The 23494-nt window shown below is 46.3% G+C and overlaps 1 long non-coding RNA gene across 1 annotated transcript; it reads left to right on the top strand.

Moving 5' to 3' along the window:
* Positions 1-6467: 6467 nt before the first annotated feature.
* Positions 6468-23236, top strand: LOC130374713 (uncharacterized). Its single transcript, XR_008893665.1, has 3 exons — positions 6468-6530; positions 6722-6822; positions 22319-23236. It is a non-coding gene; the product is annotated as an uncharacterized LOC130374713 (long non-coding RNA).
* The last annotated feature ends 258 nt before the right edge of the window (positions 23237-23494 follow it).

The raw sequence follows: 23494 nt of genomic DNA, 5'->3' as shown, positions 1-23494 counted from the left end.
TCTCTCTCTCTCTCTCTCTCTCTCTCTCTCTCTCGCTCTCTCGCTCTTTCTCTCGCTGGCATGTGATTCCCAACCCCTCTTATAAGCCAGCCAACGGTGGGGTCGTGGTGACAAGGATTGGCAATACTCGCTGCTGTTGTCTCCATCGCCGTCATCCATCACAGACTGTTTAGTTGACAAGTCACCAACCACCACCCACTGCACGTTATTCTCCTGGGGGGGGGGGGGGGACCCTGGGTTTATGAGCTGTGGGCGGACAGGTTGTATTCTCTAGACACACTTAGAATGAAATAAAAATTTTACGGAAAGGTGAAGGCTGCTTTGAACAAGCAGACCGACATTTGTAAAGATGTACATCGATGTGATGTCTGCCAATGTTCTTTTTACCTCCATTGATTATGTAGTAGTGTGTGCGTGTGTGTGTGTGTGTGTGTGTGTGGGCCTGCCACCTGTGGGGTTCGGAGGGGGGGAGGTTCCGGTTAACCGATTCCCATGCTATTCCAAGCCACTTCAAACGCACACAAAAAGCTCAAATGCACAGAGAGCTAAGTGTTCGCTGTTCCTGCAGGTCCCGTTCTCCTCCTCCGCTCTTAAATCATTGCAGGCGTTATCTCTGCATAATTTGCTCGTAATTGCTCATGAAGCCGTGGCAGGTTCGGAATACTGAACAGGGGGTTTGAAGACTAAAGAAGGGAGAAACCAACGGTGTGAAGGAGGGGTTCTTTGCAGGGAGTGTGGCAGTGCTCATTTTATCCTTCATTATGGTTGATTAAGGCTCATCCATTTCAAGTCGACTCCATCCCCGTCGACACCTCAGCCTCCCGTGTGATTAGCAAGCGGAGCTATCTCTCCGCGCGGCCTGACCTGCATGACCCTGATCCGCCCCCCCCCCCCCCCCCTCCCCACCTTCCCCTGCGGCTGAGGGTGGGCGTTGATCAAACGGTTGCTCTGAAACAATCACATGCACAGGAGGGTAAGGGGTTGAAGAACGTGCAGCCACGCGCTTCCAGAGAGGTGAAGGGTGGGGGGGGGGGGGGGGGGGGCTTATGCTGTGAGTTCTGCCCTCAGGGGCCACACTGGCAGCTTCAGCCCCCGAGGCTGACGGAGGAGGGAGCGCTTCCCCATGATTGACAGATATCTATCTTATTCCCCACCACCAGCCCCCCCTCCCTCCGTCCCCTTTCCCTCTCTCTGGTGCCGACCGTCAGACCAGGCTCTAGCAGCGGCGCGTCAATCACAGAGGATCTGTAGCTAACGCACGCGCCGCCGGGGATGGGATGAGAGAGGTGCCGCGCCACACTGAGTCTTCATCAGGTGGACGACGAAGAGCAGCAGCTCCATTCACCAACACCCCCCTCTGAGATCACCTGCACCCAGCAGCATCCACTTACCATCCTGGGGTGGTGGAGGGGTGGTGTGTGTGTGTGTGTGTGTCTAGGGGGGGGATAAATATAGACGCAGTTGTTTTGTACTCCCTGCTGCATTAGATTGTGCAGTGTTTGTTTTCCACTAGATATCTCGGAAGAGGCTCCGCCACCTCGCGATAAGCAGACTGAATAAAGTGTGATGAATGGTGGAGTTTAGGTCGGCCATGATTTAGTGTTTTTGCTTTATTTTTCCGAAGCAAAAAAAACTCCACAAGCTATTATTACATCTGACATTTTAATGCTCCCTAATGTCAAATTGTTCAATATCAAGCGTTTCGGTAGAGCCTTTTAGTCTCTGAGTCTCTCTGCAAGAAGCGCTTTGTTTCCGAGCAGGGGCCCCCCAGCGGTGAAAGGGCCCCTTCACACCTGTTGGGGCCGTTGCCTTGGCTTCATCCAGGAGGTGGAACATGACCTCTGTGTGTGGAACATGACCTCTGAGTGTGGAACATGACCTCTGTGTGTGGAACATGACCTCTGAGTGTGGAACATGACCTCTGTGTGTGGAACATGACCTCTGTGTGTGGAACATGACCTCTGTGTGTGGAACATGACCTCTGTGTGTGGAACATGACCTCTGTGTGTGGAACATGGCCGCTGTGTGTGGAACATGGCCGCTGTGTGTGGAACATGACCTCTGTGTGTGGAACATGACCTCTGTGTGTGGAACATGACCTCTGTGTGTGGAACATGACCTCTGTGTGTGGAACATGGCCGCTGTGTGTGGAACATGGCCGCTGTGTGTGGAACATGACCTCTGTGTGTGGAACATGACCTCTGTGTGTGGAACATGACCTCTGTGTGTGGAACATGACCTCTGTGTGTGGAACATGACCTCTGTGTGTGGAACATGACCTCTGTGTGTGGAACATGGCCGCTGTGTGCTGTTTCTCTCTGTTCCACTCTCAATTATTGTATGCAATAGTGGCAACAGTTTCACTCCGAGAAAGTTCTTACGTTTTAAGCCTTGTGCAAGGATAAACAGGCTCTAACACTGTCTGTGAGCAGAAACAAAGAACATATGCCGAGCGCCGGAAAACATAAACCGGCATAAAACAACATTTGTTAAGATTTAAGAGACGGGGGAATTGGGAACGCTAGCGCTAGTATATGCTTAAGTACAGACGGTGGTTACGCAGCCACTTTACACCAGCCCTCGCTCCTACACGGTTTCCTATTGCCCTTGGCGTCCCCCAAAAGAAAAAGAAAAAAAGGGAGAGGGAACAACTTGTGCGTGCAGTGTTTAACCTTGTATTACCCCGGTTTGCGCATGGGTAATCCAACGAATGAACCGGAAAAAATATTTTGCAGCATTCTTTTTATTTCTGAACCTGGAGAGAGAGCCCCGGCCTCCAGAGGGCTGGCCTGTGCACATTGTCCACTAAACTTCCCCATCTTCTCCAATTTGCTGCCAGCAGAGTAGTCCCACATTGAATCCCCAAAGCCATCCTTTTTAATCTGGTTCACAGCTTTACAGGGGGATTGGTAGAGGTTTTTTAACCCATTTCCCAGGGACTGTCCAGCAACGACGCAACACTACCGCAACTCCTGCAGGAGCGCAGAACGTGAAACACCTTTTCAAGCACTGGTGCCTTGCATAATTAATTTGGCCCCGGGACTCTCTTGGCCCTTATGTCGAATCATTATGAGAAATCCCTTTAATTCTTCAATTGGAAGGCCATTAAATACCACACACACACACACACACACACACACACACACACACACACACACACACACACACACACACACACGCACACGCCAGCGGTGCAAGCACGCATACACATAGAAACACACACATACAGTCTCACACACACCCACATATACAGTCTCACATCCACACACACCCACCAATGCCCGCACACACTCCTCTACACTAACACATCTGTAGGTCGGTATTGTAATCCATAGTATCGATTTGCTCTTGGTCAGGATGGCATACTTATGGTACAGTTTAACGTCGTCTGTGAGTCGATACACCCCCTCTGCCCCACCTCGGCTTACCCTACTACCCGCCCTTCCTTAGGCACGTTTGTCTCTGGAGGCGTACAAAGCCAGCCACATGCCCCTCGGAGGAACCCAACCCCTACCCCCCTGTTGTTACTCCACCCCCTCTCTCCGGCCCACATCCCCTTCTCTTTCATTTCTTCTTCTTCTTTGAGGGATTAGATGACTCGGCAGACTTCAAACCCCCTTAGATGTCTGCAGAGGCATCTCAGTTCGGTTCTTCTCCACTTTTTTTTCAGGTTGATGTTACTGCTGATGCTAAAGGTAAGAAGTTTAGCAACAGAAAAAGCCCTCTGTCTAGTGTTAGTGCGGAGATCTGGGAACGAGGTCTGGTCAACCCGACGGGCGCAATTATTCGTTTTTTACTCTTTTGGTTTAATTTCTTTACTTTCTGCTTATCAACACACACACACACACACACACACACACACACACACACACACACACACACACACACACACACACACACACACACACACACCATCATTTTTTTATCGCTTAGCAGCGGTGTGTGCATGACAGATGTGCTCACAGGACAGATGTGTGCACCGGCTGGACAGGGAAAGGGGGGGCTGGAGGGGGGATGTAAAGGGGGAGACTAGAGAACAAACCATCTTCATTCATTTGTCCACAGGGAGCGAGGGGAGGAGTCTGAGGGTGAAGGTTGAGCTGTGATTAGACCAAAGGCAAAGCGTAGTCGATTGAGAGAGGGTTCCCCAAAGGCCGCTAATGAGCTGTGAGCTAAAGTGCAACTGCTTCAATGCAGAGTGCGTAAGGCAGGCATAAAACAGCGGCATGAGTGTGTGGGACTGCTGACTCGTCCGAAAGGGCTTCTTTCAAACGCACCATGAAATATTTTAAAATAATTAAAGGGTGCTATCAACAGGGGGTTGACCTATGTTAACGAATATACCAGGATTTAATTTAAGATGTTTGGAGGTGACTTTCACCAGATTTCAGATTTCAAGGAGGGGAGGGGGGGATTTGTGACAACTCACACCCTATCCTTTGAGTGTGAGCGTCTCCTCAATGCTACAGGTGTGGTAATGAGGAGATGTTGCTGGTTTTCGGAATAGAATCTGAGGTTCTTATACAAAAGCTGCAGAACAATATTCATTTGGCTGCTGCCGAGGACACAGAGTCGGTGGGGAGATAAACTGAGCGGTGACAACAGCTACACAAACACAAACATGTGCATACACGCACGCATACACATGCGCACGCATGCATTCACGCACACACGCAGTCGGGTTGAGTTATGTAAAGTTTACACAATGGCAGCCGCATTGCGATGCACGGTTTTGAAACAAATGGTTGAAAATGATGTGACAGATATCTTGATCCAAGCAGAACAACTTTTACTAAGAATCATATCACAACTGAATACCGCAATACTGCCCAAATCCTCCTTCCCTCCCTTCCAAAAAAACACCTGTCAACACAGGCATTCAACTAATTGTTTCAATAATTCATAATTCTTTCAATCCAATTTGTCACTGAAATGCAAACAGACTTTATGAGTGCAAAGAACTTCACAGTTACAGTTGTGAAATGTATGATCATACCAGCAGGGAGGAGGGATGCAAACTATTTGGGTTATAAGTTTTAACCAAGTTCATGTCTGGAGTCTCGTTGCACAGTTATTTGTTAAAGACGCTAATCCAGGGAAGATGAAAAGGTCATGCTTGTCACGAAAGTTGACGTTATATACTTCCACAGCAGCCCTGACCTTTGTGCTGTTTGTATAATGGGCATATTCCAGAATAGTCTTAAGATTCATGACATTTCTGTAATTGGGCCGTTCACTGGATGGTTGTAACTTAATCAGATTATCTTTTTTTTAACTGCTGTGTTTTCACTGACACTTAATGAAAATGTTAGTATGAGAAGAGGTCTAGGGTAACATTTACTTTAAAATAGGAACTGTAAATCTTTAGTATCCTGCCTTCGGTTAATTTCCTGTGAATCAGTTTATGCAACAGACTAGGAAATGCAAGGAGATTCTGTCCTGATTAACAACCTACCAAACACTGTCCCACTTGGCACAGCTGCAACAAACCATAATGAACAAAATAGTCAATAAGACCATCAAAGTCTGGCTGATATTTTCCACAATCTTTGATTTTGCGGTTGATAATTCTGCAAAACAGTGTATGTTTGCAGACATCGCTTGCATAGTTGATGAGTCATCATGAGCACATCGCTCCAGTCCTTGCATCACTACATCGGCAGCCTGCCTACTTTAGAATCTAATTTTTAAATCCTGCTCTTTTATAGCCCTGCATGGTACTGCTCCAGCCTTTAGCTGGGACCTCCTCTCCCTTTACCTCCCCAGCAGCCCCCTTAGGTCCTCCTCAGGCCTACCAGACATCTAAAGCTCCTGCCTTAACACCACAGCGGGCAGGGGTTTCTCCGACGCTGCATCCACACTCTGGAACCATCTGCTAGCTGATATCCTACCCTGTTTCTGTTCCTGTTTTTATTGCGTCCCTTATTTTGACTGCATGTGAATTGCCTCTCTGTGCAGTTGTACTGCAACAAATCTGTACACCACTTTGGTACCAACTTTTTTTTAAGGCGCTTTAGAAATAAAGTCAACCAACCCATCAATTATGTGCGTGGCCTTTCGCAAAAAAAACACGATGTGGCCATCTTGTTCATATACTCAATCTACAAACTAGTAGGTTGGAGAAGTGTCATTGTTGATTTCAAGCTGATTGGTCGGTGAAATGCTTTAGCAGGGGCTTGATTTTAAAAAGATCATCTGCCATAGAAATTCCAGTTTTTGCACCCCTATCTATGCCTCTTCAACCAATCTTCTCCACCTTTGGTACACATCTTGTACACGGGAGCATGTATTGATACCTTTGAGTAACACAGCGGCCCTATTTGGGTAAAATCATATATATTTTGTGCATACACTTTATGGTACTTGCATCTAGCTCACCAAACACCAGCCAATAATAAAGCATTTTAGTTGTAGCCCCGCCCTCCAAGTCATTATAGCTGATCACACGCACCTGCACGGTTTCTCAACACAAACTCTCAATCACAACAAGCACATCCTGCAAGAACTACTCAGAGCTGTTGAAGAGTAAGGTAGGTCTAAATCACAAATTCATAAAATACTTAAGTGAAGTTTATAATGTTTTTTTGGACCAAGAATTATTATATTATAGGAAATGATAATATTCAACCAGTATAAACAGTCCTTTATTTTGTTCAGCTTTTTTGATTTTGTTTTTAGTTATGCTGTACTACCAAACTTAGGTTCTGCTTTATTTTTATAGGTCTTTTTTTTGCTGCCTTGATGTCAACCTCATTTTTGGAAACTCAAGAAATGCTCTCCTTGATGTGTGGTTCTGTTTGTGATGGTTTTTATCCAGTCAAGGTAATGGAAGTTTAAAAACGTTTATTTTTCATTACGTTCTCTCTTCCTGGCTCAGTGGTATATGAGTTTTGCTGATTCTTTGTTAAATATAGTGTGGAATAGGCGCCTACTTTTGCATTGAGCTGTGCATTGCTCAAAAGATAACAAAAATTACGATTCTTTTTTTCCTATTGGAGTCATTGAATGATGGTCTGTTGTGCAATTTAGAAAGAAATAAGGGGCCGCAAAAATGAATCACACAGGGGAAAAACGCCTCGTTAATAATATGATTATTTTCTACCCTTGTATTGAAGCTAGTTAGCTCGATCATTGTATATTTATTCAAATGTTAATCGCAGTTAAGTATGCTTCACTGTTTTCTGTTCACATTCGTTTGTACCAACATTACCAGTGCAACATTGTGTGCTTTGCAAATGCGAGATGCAAGATGTGATTTGGTGCTTACTTCCACGTTCTGACTTATGAAGACATTTGTGTGTAATGCTTTGTATCATTGAACTCATTATTGAATATGAAATCTCCCTCGCAAGTTTTGTTCCTGTAAAGGCAGTCAGAGTAGTGTGATGTGTTGCTACTGGGAATAGAGCAGATCATCTTCAAGGCCAGCTCCCCGAACCTTGGCCACGAACGGCAAAGACCAGCAAAACAACTTGTTCTGAATGTTCTAAAATAAGTTTGAAGTTTGTGCTCTATTTAATTGTAGCCTATTCGGAAGGTTATTCAGGCTTAGGTTTATCTAGCATAATCCTATCAGCTTGATGCTCAACCTGCATGCTCTTAAGCACAGACCACAGCTATATTATGTCCTGATCGCTTCCACCCTGCCATGACACTCAAGATTCAAGATTCAACATGGTTTATTGTCAAATGCACAACAATTACAGCAGCAGTCGCTAGCAATGAAGTTTGTGATTCTCAGACTCCTTCAACAATGCAATATGAAAAGAAAGTGTAAGAGAAACATAACCTGGACATGAAATTATTTTGATTAAAAAATTATATAATAATAGCTGTAAACGAAATAGAATACTGTGCATGAAATAATTAGAATAAAAAACGAATATAACTATAAATAATAATAATATCTACAATTGGTGCACAGCATCAACAGGTGTGAAATGTAAACAGAAATTTTTAAACAGATGTTGACTGTTATAAAGTGGCATCGTGGTGAGCTAAGTAGCTCACGATTGCAACAGTCCTATGGCCTCTGGGATGAAACTGTCCCTGAGTCTGGTGGTGCAGGACACTCCACTGTAATATCAGTTTCTTGTCTGTTAACGTCACGGTTTGATCCAGACCTTTGAGCTTGTTGCTGCAGCAATACTGCCCCCTTTCAGCACAACCATGGCGGAAACCAGCGACGTCAACGCCAACCAATGGTTTCTCTAGCCGGCCAAACCCGACATGCCAGCTAGCAACCGTCGACCTATCCATCATCAAGATCCAATGCCAAACCGGCCTCGTAAACACGCTCGTATACAGTAGATGCTTGGGATCTAGACGACAAGTGGGAGGAAAGCGTGCATATTCACATCGTTATTCAAGATGGGGGTGAGGGAGAGCTGAGGGCTGGCTTTACATCTGAATAAACAGACGAGGCGGCACGATGAAGGTAATTAAAACGCAGCATGTGAACTTGGCACCCTAATTGCGCTAATTTCATAACAAAATTCATGAAACCGGGGGGACAATAAAAGATGAAGAAGATTGGCACAGACTATTGTGCTTTGCCAAAAGAAACCCAGCGCAGCATTAGCGTTATTAAGCAAATCTTTCAAACCCTTGCGGGAACTTCCAGACTACCTGTCTCCCTCCCGTGCATTATTGGCAAACAAACCGATTCAACACACACACACAAAAAAAAAGTTTTCAAATTAATTTCTATACCTTTTCAAAGCGGAACCAACTGAATGACTTCATGGTCTTTAGTCTAGACTCGGGAAATGCCCAGGAGGGGCCCCTGTTTGAAGAAGCGTGTGCATCATCCACTGCAGTTAAAAGAGGCCTGGGTGGGAATGGAGTGTGGGCGCGGTGGGAGAGTGGGTTGGCGCACGACGGGGGAGGGGGGGGGGGGGGGGGGGGGTGGAGGCTGCTGCTGCTGCTGCTGCTGCTGCTGCTACGGGAGCTAAAAGCCAAAATAATCAATCGTCGTCCTGCCAGATGCGAATGGTATCAGCCCCTTGGCGAGCAAAAACAATGCATGAAGATCTATACGCCAAACGCTCTATGATACACACACGCGTACACAAATTCTGTCTCTCGCAGACAAACACACACACACACACTTGCAGACACACGAGGTGAAGCAAAAACTGTAGTCTTTGACTGTAGTCAGCATGTTAATAGTTACAGTTCGCCCCGAGACCATGTATTTTTTTATCCTCCCTCAACCTTACCACCCTCTCAGTATTTGCAAATGAGACTCCAGCCCGTGGCCATGTCTCCTCCTCCATTACTATAGTTAAAGGCTGAAATGTAATTTTAGAAATTAGGCATTCATCATCTGTGTCATTGGTGGTTAGGTCTTGCCAAAATGGCCCTCGAATCATTTAGACCTCAGGGTCCGGATTGAGCTAATGCTATTACAGAAGCTTAGTGGGGACATCAGTGAGGAGCCGCTGTCTCAATCTTCCGGAATAATAATAATACATTTTTTTTGTGGCTTCTAATGTATTCTGGCAAGAAGCGGGGCTCCATTTTAACACCCTGTGACGTTGACCTGCACTTCTTCTTTCTGTGTGCTAATTATAGCGCACAGTGGTCATACATTATTTGCCTATGTACGCATTCTTCTCTCTCGCTCTCTCGCTCACATGGACCCCCGACGGCTGTGTACATGCCCCCCATGCTAACCGAATCCCACGGCTGTCTGTTTTAGCTGTGAGTGAATGCCCTGTTCTGCATGCCATGGCATGCACACTGTACAGGAGGGAGAGGGGTGGGGGGGTAGAAGACGGAGGAGCCAGAAGTTCATCTCTCCCCTCCTGTGAAAGGCCATTCATAAGACGAACACGCACGCAAGTAGGCACGCACAGACACACACGCGCACGCACGCACGCAAACAGACGCTCGTTCTTTCCCACAAACACACACACACAGGGACGGGATCACACGGCTATTTTATTGGACTCGGCCGGTTCTGAATTTCATCCATCCAGATATTTAGACGGACATCAGTAATAAATAGAGGGGAAGATGAAAGGAAGGCGCTAGCGAGCCAACAATTGAACACGAAAGCCTTTTTTTGAGAGTTGCACCGCCAAAGAACTGCAAGGGCTCTGCAGTGACTCGTTCCGCAAGGCCAGCGGTTGTATCTCTGCAGAGCATGGTGGGCGATCAGGTGCAATGCCATATCACAGTCCACCCTTGATAGCTAACCGTGGCGGCTTTTCAACAGCGCTGCTACAGAATTGTGTGTGTGTGTGTGTGTCTCATTGAAAAGAAACCTCAGCCGCCACAGCAAGAAAAACGGGGGCATAAAATATTCATAAAAATGGAGAACCAAACCCTGAAGCAAATTTGTTATAGATTTAATGGGATTTAGTGGGTTACATAGTTGTACTGACATTTTGAAAATTTTAAAACTTACGATGAGATAATTGTTACTGGCATTTTTGGGCTACCAGGAAGCGTCAATCAAACGTTCTGGCAAGAGCCCCCAAATCAGATTATAGCGAGCAGAGACGGTGAAAGCCTCAACAGAAATACAGCCCCGTTCCTAAGTGAACAAAAGTGTCTGCTAAAAGTGCGACAGAAGGAGTCTCTTAAATTGTGATAATACCAATGATGATATAAGTAACAATACAAGCTTGACATTGTTCCAATGTGCCCCTTGATGGTGAAGTATAACGCACCCTATGTCTGTAGTGTCTAGAATTGTACTGTGAACTTTGCTTTTTCAACTTGCCTTTGAAAAACTCCATTTCAGTCTGTTTTGATTTCTCGGCAAGCGCGGAGAGTTCTTCATTCTCTGTAACGTAGGAACGGAATACATAACGTAGGAACCCACCATCCCCTGGAACATAGCAAACTGCAATATCCAAAGTTTAATAACAACACCAAAGTGTTACGGTCGGTATTCATTCCATGCATTCACACGGCATTCAGGTATTCACACGGAAAAATCAACAAGTGCTTCAACTAGCACACCGACCAGCCAGGCCAGTATTGGGGTATTAGTAGTATATATCGACAAGTGTGTGTTGGAGGACCCTTTCTATTGCTCTCACTCTCACCCTCGACTTTTGCCTTAGAGTGCCGGACGCACACAAGTGCAACTAATAACATGAATTATGGGTCAATGTCAAAGTACGGTCCGTCAGCGAGGCCATTGTGTTAGCGGGTAAAGATAGCCCTCCAGAGTGGGAGCTGTCTCTGCAGCGCTGGACGGCCTGTAAAGGGCTGTAATTAATGTAATGAGCTGCACCTGTGATTAGCCCCGCTATGACAGCCTCCTCGCTCCAGTGTTGACACAAAGTGCCCGGGAAGACGGAAGCGTAAAATATCCACCCTTCACCGAAAATAAACGTCTATATTTCTCTCTCTGTCCGTCGGTATTCAATTGCTAGAGTGTGAGATACTGTATGGGGGTGGGGAGGAAATTGCCGGGGAGATGGCTGTGCATTATACCTAGCCAGCCCTGGCGTCGCCCTAATTGGAGGGAATGTTAGTTTCCCTGCATCCTCCTGGGCTTAGTGTGTCCTTTTTGTGCAAGGGGTTCTTTCTGTAGTCCTAACCTGTTCTCTAGAGGAGGGAGTCAAAGCAATGCGATATCTCGTGGCGGCCGGGGGAAGCGAACTAGCTGAATGGAGCTCGACGTCAGCCAATGCTAATGAGCGTACCTCAGTGCCGTTACGGAGACCTACATAAAACGAGCGTTGGGTGGAGGTCGATTTCCATCAGGGTGGTTGGGTTTCTTTGTATCCAGTGTTGTACATAATTGAGTGAGCGGCCATTTAAAGGGTAGCCTTGCACACTTGCTTCTGGGTTACGGCTCTGCAGACGCGTAAAGGTTTTCAGGTTAATGGAATACAATTAACGTGGAGAAATGCCACCGTGGCCATAAAAGACTTTTAAATATCCAAGAATTTCCGTCGCTGTGGGCTGTGTTAGTATTTCCACGACACTCGAGTGAGAACGCAAAACATCAGGTTTAAATGCTCACAGGAGAGAACCCGTTATAAAGATAGATAGTTGATGAGCTCCTCTAAGTGTGCCATGATTCTACCTTTTAATGATTGTCCTTGTTTGTGTGGTTTGTGAGTTCCTCCTTTGATTGGCCGTGTATTTGAATGGTTAGTAAACTTGCCTTCCCTTGCACCTTTGTTTTTATGGTTCTGGTGTTGTAATTCTGAGAACAGACTGCCAAATCCCTCTGTCACACTCCTCTGGCCATCACTGTTCAGTATCAACTGTTCAGTAGCAGCGGGGGGGGGGGGGGGGGGGCTCAAGTTGCCTCATTGCTATCCTAGAGTTCACTCCTCTTTCCTCTCTCCTTGGCCCCATCTGTTTCTCTCCGTCTCTCTCTCCATCCCTCCATATGTGTGGCCGGCTCACTTTCTCCTCTATCTCTCTTTTCACTCTCTCTTCTACCCCATCATGTGTCTGTCGCTCTCTTGTCTCTGACATCTCTCCTATCAGTGTGTGTGTCTCACTCTCTTCCCTCTCTTCAACAACGGCCTGGCTCTTTTAACATTTTAACCTTAGATTGAGCTGGAAGATGGACTTTTACGTCCTCAACCACAACACAGCATGGCTGCTCACACGCACGCACTCGTTATTTCACGTTGGCAGCGCACACATTTGAAGGGTGTACCGTTGCATCTCCCTCCCCTGCCGTCTGAGTGTTTATACGGCACATGGGATGCAAAGGAAACGGTATCGCCGCTTTGCGCGGCACCCACGCTAATATACGTTTGTCTTTCAAACGACACGGGGGAAACGGCGACGATCGTAACTGACCGGGAACAAACCCAGCAACGCGGCACGTTAAGCATCTCAAACGAGCCGCATACCTTTTTCCGTTGCTGCGGCAACGGATCCCCCCCCGGCGTGCAAAGAAGCCAGAGTGAGAAAGAAAGGCTTGGTGTGATATTGCTCAGGGTGCAATGAAGAGCCATGCGCTCCCGAAGCGGAGGCACTCGTGGTCATCCTCATCGCCCCGGATTACACCCGAGCCCCACTAATTTGCCCTATTTTCCATGCATGCCTCCGAGGAGGAAACCCTTTAAGTCTCAGAGGGCACCAGCCCCCCCTCCCTTACCCCCCCCCCCCCCCTCCCGGACCCAAGTGACATCTCTCTTCAACTCATCTTCACACCCCTCCAGACCCCCTGCCTCTCTCTCTCGCCCTCTCACGATTCAAAGGGCTTTGTTTGCACTGAGAACGTCTCTCTCTCTCTCTCATCTCTCTGCTCTCTTCTCCTTCTCTCACTCTGAGAGAAGGCCTTAGGATGAGTGTGCCAGCTTAATAATTTATGACTCGCGTGACCTCTGACCCTTACTCCCTACCCCACCATCCCTACTTTGCAGACAAAGATGTTTAAGATTGAATCCTTCACCGGAAGACACACGTTTTATGACTGCCATATTCACAATTTATTTTAATATCCCAGAGTGTCACACTGACCCCCCCCGCCACACACACACACACACACACACACACACACACACACACACACACACACACACACACACACACACACACACACACACACACACTCCATGCCCTTCTCGATCTCGACATTTCCATCTTCATCTTTCTCAGTGAAGGCTATTCAAATACCAGGCTGCTGCAGAAGAGTTGCCCCCCCCCGCCACGATGTATGCTGGCGGGCGCCGGCGGCTGTAATGCGCCATTACATACTCCGAGAACATCATGGTGGCCCTCACGCTCCCGCCACGACCCGCCACGACGCATGTCGTAAAACTCGACCGGGGATGACGTGAAATTTTGCAACGGCCGTTAAAAATTTAAAAAATAAAAAGGGGTTTCGCCCGCGGACCTCCTGACGTAAATCCTCCCTCCCCGCCCACGTCTGAAAACTCCCACACATACAAATACACACAAACACACAACCTCACAGGGTTGGTTAGTTGCGTGCCCTGCGGGCCTGTATGCTTTGCGCAGTGTATGAAGCGCCGTACACAGTCTTTGCATGTTCCATTTACTCTATCCGTCGTACGCTGGGCCCACAAGGTTCTTCATGGATGATTACCAATATAAATGGGCCTTTGTTTGTGTGTGTTTCAATGTGGTCCATATGGATTTTGATGTGTTTGCGTGTCTGTGTACTGTGTATTCATTTGATTGCATTCGACTGGGTCCCATTAACCTTGCATAGGGTGTTGTGTTGGTGTGTGAATGTGTGTGTATTCTGTCCCTACACATCACATCAATGGATTATTAGCTGTAATTGTAGTACTGAACTGTATACATTCTTCATGAGGATGTGAATCCATTGTTTTGAGTGTGTGTGTGTCTGTGTGCGTACGTTTATACATGATTATGCATCATTCTCATATGACGCAGTACATATTGAATATATTGAAGTGTGTGTCTGGGTTTGTTGATGCATTCAGTGTGGTTGTAATTGAATCAGTTTGTTTAGTGTACCATCAGTGTGTGTTTGTGCACGTAACTTGCTTCTGCCTCTCCCGTCGTGCGCGCGCTTTCTCCCAGAAATACTGTATACTCACAAACACACACGCGCACACGTGGCTTGGCTACAGAAGCACATGAATAATAATGAGCCAGCGTGGCATCGTTATATGTGTATCAGCGCGGTTGGTGCCTGACTGTATCTCTGCCATCCAACTGGTTGGTGGGTTGATGGGGGTGAGGGGGGGGGATGTGTAGGGACAATGGATGACATTGACGGGCAGCACGCCGCCAGAACATCGCTCCACCGCCGGCGCTACGGAGTGGATGGGCTGATAGCAGCAGATGTGACTCTAATTGCGGCGGTGGTGTTTGCGCTGGTGGTGGCGCTGTGTGGGGATGGTGGGTGGGGGGAGGTGTGATTGAAGCTCAGGATGTCTCTCTGTCACTATCAGGAAACTCAGCCCCTCCCCCATACACTCCCCCCCCCCCCCCCCCCCAGTCTCCCTCCCCCCGCCGTCACCTACTTCTGAAAGCCCCCCCCCTCCCGACATGGTGTCTAATTAGAGGGGCTTATCTCTGACTATCAGACACACCCGACTCGCCCGCAACATGCAGCATTTGGGGGGTTCTGTGATCGGTAGGATACAGAAAATGTGTGAGTGTGTCCACATGTGTCTGAGGGTATGTGAGTGTGTGAGTGTGTGCACATGTGTCTGAGGGTACGTGAGTGTTTGCATGCTGAAACTGGCAGGTTATTACTTCATTGCAAAATCAGTCCCTTTGGTATTTCAAGTCAGAAAATAAACAAACTTAGAGTGCTGCTGTTTAACACTGCCAATCTAGTATCCCCTCAGTGCTATTTAAAGACGAGGGGAACTAGTGTACAGGTGGGGTTGGATTGCCTGTTTGTGGTGCCTTTCCAAGTAAACCGGGTCATTCTTGCGGGACAGAATGTAGGAGCGATGCCATTCTTCAAGAGTTAATTGGATTGTGTGTGTGTGTGTGTGTGTGTGTGTGTGTGTGTGTGTGTGTGTGTGTGTGTGTGTGTGTGTGTGTGTGTGTGGTGTGTGTGTGTGTGTGTGTGTGTGTGTGTGTGTGTGTGTGTGTGTGTGTGTCTTAGCCCGCTGCAGGCTCCATATGACGAAGGGAGGAAACATGTTAGGCTATTATTGGTTTCTTCCTGAGAAAAGTAATTGTTAGCACTCAATATTTTTTCCGCTGCAGTGGATCAGCAATATATGACCAGCTGTATATGTCCAGCAACTTATGACCAATGTTTTGACATGGGTGCTGCATGGGTGCAAAATAGTAAAAAAATAATAATAACTTTTTAACTGGGTGTGCTCTACCAAGCACAATCATACACTTCTCTGGCCACGTCGGAATGTGTTTTTTGTGTGATTGTATCTCCAAGAAGTACAGCGTTACTTTGCAAGCTAGCGGCCCCTCTGGCCAGACACAACGGCATTTACTCATTTTGTCTTCCAATTTCAATAATACGATTTGAGGTTGCATCCTCTCCTTGTACTTTCACGCCGTTGGTCGGAACAGACAAAATGATTCCCTGGGTTGAATGGGTCGTGGAAAACACGCAGTGAAAAGTTGCATGCTGGAGTTTTAAATGCATATTGAAACCATTTGATAGCAGGAAGTTTTGATCAGATCAGCCAAGCCAATATCATAATGTTAGCATGGGTTTGTTTTTCCTGCAGAACTCTGTTGTTGAATACCCAGCAAGGAGATGCAGCAACATAAAAGATTTCAAGACTTGCATTGTGACAGCCTGATGTATAATCCTAGAGGAGAGGCACTCTGAATTTGAGTGTTTTGAAAACTTCTCCCTTTTATATTTTGTTCATATTACTTTTATTTTCTTTCACGTAAGATGTGGGTGTACCAGAACAATACAGATGAAATTTATGGTAAACAGGTAAACATCGTGTCTGTATGAACAACAAGGACACCTTGTAAGAAGGTAAGGGTCAAGTGAGTGACACAAAGCAGCTCTCTGTTTCTCTACGGCTCTGTTCCTCTCCAAGGCCATCTGTTCTCCCTCTTCCTTGGCACTTTTTCAAAAATCAATTTGACAAAATTGTCATTCAGCTCAAGCTCCGCCATTAGGATTTTAATAATTCCATCTTCCTTCAGCCTCTTTATCCCTGCTAACCCCCGCGACCCTCTCTTGGGTTACTCTTTGGGGTGCGGCGAATAATTAACCGGCGGCCGGCTTTGCAAGAGCACACACACTAAGATACAGTTCATGCAGTGTAGGGCAATGAAAACCCTGTAACCAGTTCCCCTCTCTCTCGTGTGTGTGTGTGGGTGTGGGTGTGGGTGTGGGGGTGTGTGTGTGTGTGTGTGTGTGTGTGGTCCCCACACCAAAGTACCCCATTGTTACCAACCCCATGTCTGTCAATGTTTGATCGACCAAGAGAAGCTGCTCTGATACACATGGAGAGACATTGCGGTGCAGCAGGGGGTGTTGAATGAATGCGGGGAAGTTAAAACACGCACACATCCATAATCAGACACACACACACACACACACACACACACACACACACACACACACACACACCACACACACACACACACACACACACACACACACACACACACACACACACACACACACACACACACACACACAATCGCCCACACTGCCTCATATCTTGCTTGGTGCAGGTGCAGTAGTGGTGGACAAAATAAAAGAGAAAGGAAGATAAAGGTGCTCTCTCTGTAACTCCCTCTCTCTCTCTCTGTTTCTCCCCCATCCCCGTATGACGGAGCACTTATTGGGCTGCAGTCCATCTACTGGTGGAAGGGGTGGGGTGAGGCCGATGATTGAAGAGTGTTTGAGGGGGGGTTGAAATGCCGTCATGCAATCATTTCCCTTGTCTTATCCACTCTTTTCTATTTGAAAGTGCTTTAGCCTTGTTATTACTTTGTGCTTGTGCCTGTGTGTGTGTGTGTGTGTTTGTGTGGCGCATCGACGGTGTTAGCATTACGTGGTATTCACTCACAGGTTTATCCACGGCTGTATGCAGAAGTGCGGGCCCCAACCCCGGGCTCAACCCGTGGATTAGTCGTGGGGGACTGTACCCCGTATATCCCAGCCCATCAATAGCCCCGCTCTGGCAGAACTCCACGCAGCTGCGGCCGCTGCTGCTGCTTTAGAGGCTGGTCGTTTCTAGGGACTGTTTTAAAATGGCCTACGAGATCTCCCAGCCGCAGTCTCCGTAGAGCGTAATGGCCAGGGCTTTTGATGCCGCCGCCATTTGGCTAATGTTCCCGGAGCGTAAAGTACCCGCCCGCTAACGGCCACCATGATTCCTTATTGTCGTGTGTAGCGGCTGCCGTCTGTACCGCGTGCAGACGTGGAAGTGGAGCGCCTGCTGAAGAATACCGCGGCTCTCATTAGCTAGCATTCACTCAGGGCCGGCAAGGTGGTTTTTTTTGTCATATAATGATCATAAAATTAATAAAAAGTTTTAGTTCTCCTCTGTTAATCTTTTTATTAAATCCTAGCGATGATGAGATAAGACCATTTTGTGGACATCTTCTGGGGAAACCGTTCAAATTTAAGGGTGAAAATATGTAATCTTTCCCTCCTATTTCTTAGTGGGAAAGTGGATGTAATTCTTTAAATCCAAACAGCTCAGGAGGGCTCCCCTGGCCAGCATAATGAACCTTTAAACCCTATTTAGCTGAGCTGATTGACTCCCAGTGCACTCCGGAATCACATTGCCAAAGAGCAGGGGACATTGTCTTTCACTTACAAAACAAGCAACTCCATATGTGGAGCCTGCCAACCAGTGACGACAATACATTTGTCATGTTTTTAAGAAACAAGTGATGTCAAAGTCCCAAATCATATACTACGATATACACCTCTGTTTTGAGGATCAATAGACCATTTTCACAATGGTCAACATCGTAGGACAAACACAAGTGCTGCTCACAACAACTATTACTTGTTATAGTATTGCTACTGTGATGTACCAGGGCACGGGTTCTAGACTCAACTAGTGAAGATGTCTCCTACCCATGTCCGGGTCCATGAAAGGCGCAGACCTATAATTAGTGTTATGAGTTGACAAAAAGTCTATTCCCCCCCCAACACAAAAAAGATTTTAGAACCCCCACTTACTACATGTCATTTTGTTTATTCATAGTTAAATGTGCTGCGGTGTGGATACAGCGGTTTGGTGGCGAGTGCACGTTAGAGTGGGAGACCCTCTAATCTAGCTGTTGTTGCCGGCTAATTTGCCTCGCATATGCTTGGAACACTTCAGCACAAAAGCGGCTGTGCAGCGTTATCAGGCCCGTGGGCTCGTGTGACACGCGTACAGTGGTGTACAGCTGGGAACTGGCAACTTGTTTTGATGACTGCAAAGCGGTCGGAATTTACAGTTTCAAGAAGGCGTTGGGCAATCACTCCTGCTAATGTGCCGTTCCCCCCCCCCCCCCCCCCACCCTAAAGTGTTGACTAATTGGAAACATTGAGATCTTGACGCCAGCAGTTAATTAGTTTTTCTTGTGTGTATTTATGGCGATAAGTTGTCCACTCGGAAAGCATTGATGAGAGATAGGCCGATTACCGGCGCTTATGTCGCGGTTGATGATGAAGCCGTGAGGAATAGTGGCGGTTGGTTAAAACCAGCAATATGAGGGCCCCCCTCTCTGCACCCCTCTGACCACCAACCCCCCACCCACTTGGCAGTGACCTCCCACCAAACAAAATGCCAGGGGTCCCGCAACCTGGCACGACACACAATCAAGCAGTGAAAAAATCAGCACTAGCACACCATTGTGTGTGTGTGTGGGTATGTACATGAGGATGGGTGCGGGGGGGGGGGGGGGGACAGCTGACTTTGACCTTTTTCCTAGTTGACCGTGCCAAGAAGAGGGTTTGAAATCAAATCTTAATTAAGATCGGGGGCCGAGAGACGCGATGCGGTCCTGGCAACCTTTTGCAGCGTTGGCGATAGATCGGCCGGATACAGAGCGGAGTCATTGTAGTGCCGGGCTGTCTGTTATCAGACACGAGGAACCACACGTTTCACATCCAGGTTGGCCCCGGAGGGAGCGAAATGGCTTTTGTTCCGACGATGTTTCCATTGTTGTCGCCATATTGTGCGGACAGCGGACAACTATGTAGGTGTGATAGATTTTTCTCGTGTACTATATGCAAATCGAGGAAACTGTCGCCAAACGGTGCCAGATAGCAAGCAGGGCCAAACAAGAGATGCTGCCAGTAGATGCCTTTTATGTTTGGTAGTAACTACAGTGTGGACTCGACACCTTTTACCTGTACCAGTCCATTAAAAGGAAAACAATACTGATTTGAACTAGTGATGCTTGCTCAATGCTAGCAGTACGGTTGGCAAAAGATAACAACCGAAATCTGACTTGGTGAGTAGATTTCATTGGACAGCTTAAGCAGTTTTATTTTTTTTGTCAAAGCTTTCATTGTTATAGTCTCCATGTTTGAATATAGCAGCTTGCAGATTTTATTTTAGCATTCTTTTCCGCTACGCTTTCACTACAGGCTACGTTGACATTTCCTCTCCTTGTATTTTCCACTGCTTTCATCATACACCAACTTGCTGGGGCTTCTTTTTTGACAGAATTGCACTGTGCAAATACATTTACTAAGAGGGCCAGCCGTGGTTTGGGGAATCGGTGATCCTGCCAGCAGTGCACTACAGTGCGACCATCTCGCACTCCTATATGATTCTCTTGTGCAACCTTGAATTTATATCAAGAGCACATGTGCCAGCGGATCTTTTTTTAAACGTTCTAATTAAAATGAAAAAGACCACGTCGCTGGCTTTCACACATAACACGATAAGTTTGAAGACTGACCAAAGAAGCCCCCCGATATCACACTTCAAACATTCACATAGAAGTTGGGCTGATTGGATCATAAATTTGTTTCGCCCCATTTGCCGCATTGCTGCTTATAAATAACTAGTCCCACACTTCGTAGAGAATGGCTACCCCTGTGCATGTAGCATAACAACATTAAACAAGGGAACAACAACCAAACCAAGACAATTACAAGCAATGTCCTCTAAGAGGGGTGAATCAATATTGCTCCTTTACCTCAGGAATGGTGATAGCAGTAAGATGGATGAAGGTTGCTGCTAAACAGAAGATAAACTAATTCTTCAATGACTGGAAGAAGGATTTAATTTGCTGGATATATATCTATAATATATATCAAAATAATATAAAATAAATGTATATAAAAAAGGTTTGTGCGAGTGATCAGTCAGACACAGGTTAATTCATTGATGGGTAAAGTGGAGTGGAATGTGGGGAGCAAAAAAATTAAAATGTAAAAACCCATGCAGGGTCGCAGCATATTAATATAGGAGGAAGGAATGCAATTATTGTTAACTTTGCATTTGACGTTACGTGACGCTAGCTAACAACATCAATGTTAATGACCTTCAGTCTAATCTGTTAATAGGCTATTTGTTGAAAAACAAATAAAGCACAAGTTACACTGTATTAATTTGCATCATTTACATTGTGTCATGAAATCTTAATTTGTCCAAACAACGTGAGGCTATTTTTGGTCAAGTGTACCATGCTAAAGCCAGTGCGTGTGATATTAGGTTAGCGTTCCCTCAGCTCAGCTGGTAAAGCTTTGTATCCTTCACCTCACACTTACCCTCTCAAAGCGTGCTTGTTTGTGTCTTTATTCACTGTCTGGGCGGGCTTTCCAAATTAGGATTTTGAACATGTACAAGAGAACACCGATACTTGCCGGTAAATGCATAAAAAGTAAAAGGGGTAGCAAGCCTAGGGCATCTAGGCACCTTGAAAAGAGGCACTGTCAGCAAACACTGAAAGCCTGGCCCGCACATCAGGTGTTGGGACAACTTCAACAGAGGAACTCAACCATCCCGTCCTGGCACAAGAAGTTCACAAGAAAAAGATAAGAGTGCTTGGTGGAGAAGGTGAAGGCTGCTTGCTATGTCTCTGTTAAAATAGACGGGGACACAGACGGATCACACAGGGAATGCACGATACTTGAGGTGAGGCACGTCGAGGATTGAAAGCTTGTGAACCGAGTCGACTAATGTTCACCGCAAATGCTCGAACAGTTGCTTGGTGAGTTCACTTTCTTTGCTTGATTTAAGTTGTTAATGGTCAGAAAGAAGGAACGCTTACCGGTCACTCTGCAGATTTTTAAGAATATTTTGCTTTTACGCTGTCAAACGGCTAAGTCTTTGTGCACGGGAACAAACGTGTGGCACCGGAAACCGGCTGCATTCGAGGCTGACGGAGCCTCGATCCACACAGCCATGTGTGGACCGTCATTGCAATTAACTGCATGCCACACAGGTTGCTCTTATTAAGACCACCAATCAGAATAGGCTACAAAAAACAAATGATCATTCATCGTGATGGAGTGCGTCAGACACTACTCTAGACTCTTTATAGCAACCTTGACGCCTGCGGACTTCTGGCGCCCGATTCGCACTGCAATATTTAACCGAAGAAGGGGGTGTTGTAAATTACACTGTTGGGATTTTTAAATACCCTGGTATACCGGCATAACACCCAAGCCTAGACTAATAGACGGAAACTTATTGTTATTTTATCACTTATTTTGCACCGCTAGGTCAGAGATGGTAATTGAGAAATGAGTAAATAGGAGTCTGACCTCCTCAATCTGAGGTGGAAGACGTATCGTATCAGCCTCGAGTCAGGGAGAGTTGTGTGCCCTTGGAGAGGAGCTTAGTATTTAGCTGAGGATTCAACACTCTGTTTATTGGTTTAAATAGGAATTTATCTTTAGTTACCCCATGATTAAGAACACTTTTTTAACGAGCAGAGTTTTTATCTTTTCCATCATTTATTCCCCCATGCCTAGGTATGCATTCCAGTGTGGAGGGAACACGATGGGCTCCACACATCCCCAGAGCAGCCCAGAGTGTCTTCAACACAGCCTGCTAAAAGGGGAGTGCGGTGGACAGCGGTCAATACTCTGTCACACATGTCCACAAGGAGCACTTTGCTTCTTTATCCACTGCTGAAATACAAGAGAGCAAAGAAGGTTGGTTTCATCTTACAGCGGATGTTAACTATTATAGGTTTCAGAATTATGAGCAAGTGACTAGATTTGAATATTTGATCTCCTACTCATTAGGTTAAGAGGGGAAATGCAAACAGTTGAGTTCAGCGCATTCAGATGCTTTTTGGCAAATCATTTCGTAAAGCTCATCTCCTTGAGCTACACCCTACGGAGGTATTACCTCATCCTCCGCCAAGCGATTTCAGAGCTTAGGAAGGCATTGACAGAGTGAGGTGCCATGGCAGCCCGACCAAAGAGAGATGGCATGCTCTTAAAGTTCATTGACTGCATTCAGGACCAGTGAGATGAAGCAGACAAGGCTCGAGAAAACTAAAGAGGATTATGATCATTCCTGAATAGTGAACATTTGTTTGAGGATGATGATGAGCAGTGTCACAGAGGGCTTTATTTCTAATAACATAATTGCTTTTTCATCAATTTGTGTTATTTGAACGGACAACAGCCACACATATACGTGTCCTTGGTTGTATTCGTTATATTACTCCACAAGGGATTGCCGTTGACTGGGGATAATACTGGATTCCACGAAGCAGGCAATGGTCACCCCAGACTGGAGAAACATATTGTTACAAAACACTTTGAAAATGTTAAAATCTAAAATGAATTTACAGATATGTATCCAGCTGTTCTGCACTTTCTATAAAACATTGAAAGAAAATAAATAATAATCCAAACTCGATTATATTAGTTTTGTGACCGTTTGACGCTACATTCGAAATCACGATCCAAATGTGATTAATCGCCCAGCCCTAGTCGAGGGCCCCCAGATTTGGAAGATATCTCAATGAGGAGATCCAGGGATCAATCCAATGCTTTAAGGTCTTCCCCCACGACGCCTGGCCAGAAAACCAGGAGAAGCTTCTCAACTATGGCACGGCTGACACAAATTTCAAAATTGTCTTGTAAGCCATAGTTTCAGGAACAAATCTTACAGCGGGTTGTCGCATCAAAAGA

Source organism: Gadus chalcogrammus, chromosome 21 (assembly GCF_026213295.1).
Source record: "Gadus chalcogrammus isolate NIFS_2021 chromosome 21, NIFS_Gcha_1.0, whole genome shotgun sequence".
Classification (NCBI taxonomy): Eukaryota; Metazoa; Chordata; class Actinopteri; order Gadiformes; family Gadidae; genus Gadus; species Gadus chalcogrammus.
The sequence above is the reverse complement of the archived record's forward strand: the minus strand, read 5'-3'. Positions and strand labels throughout refer to the sequence as shown.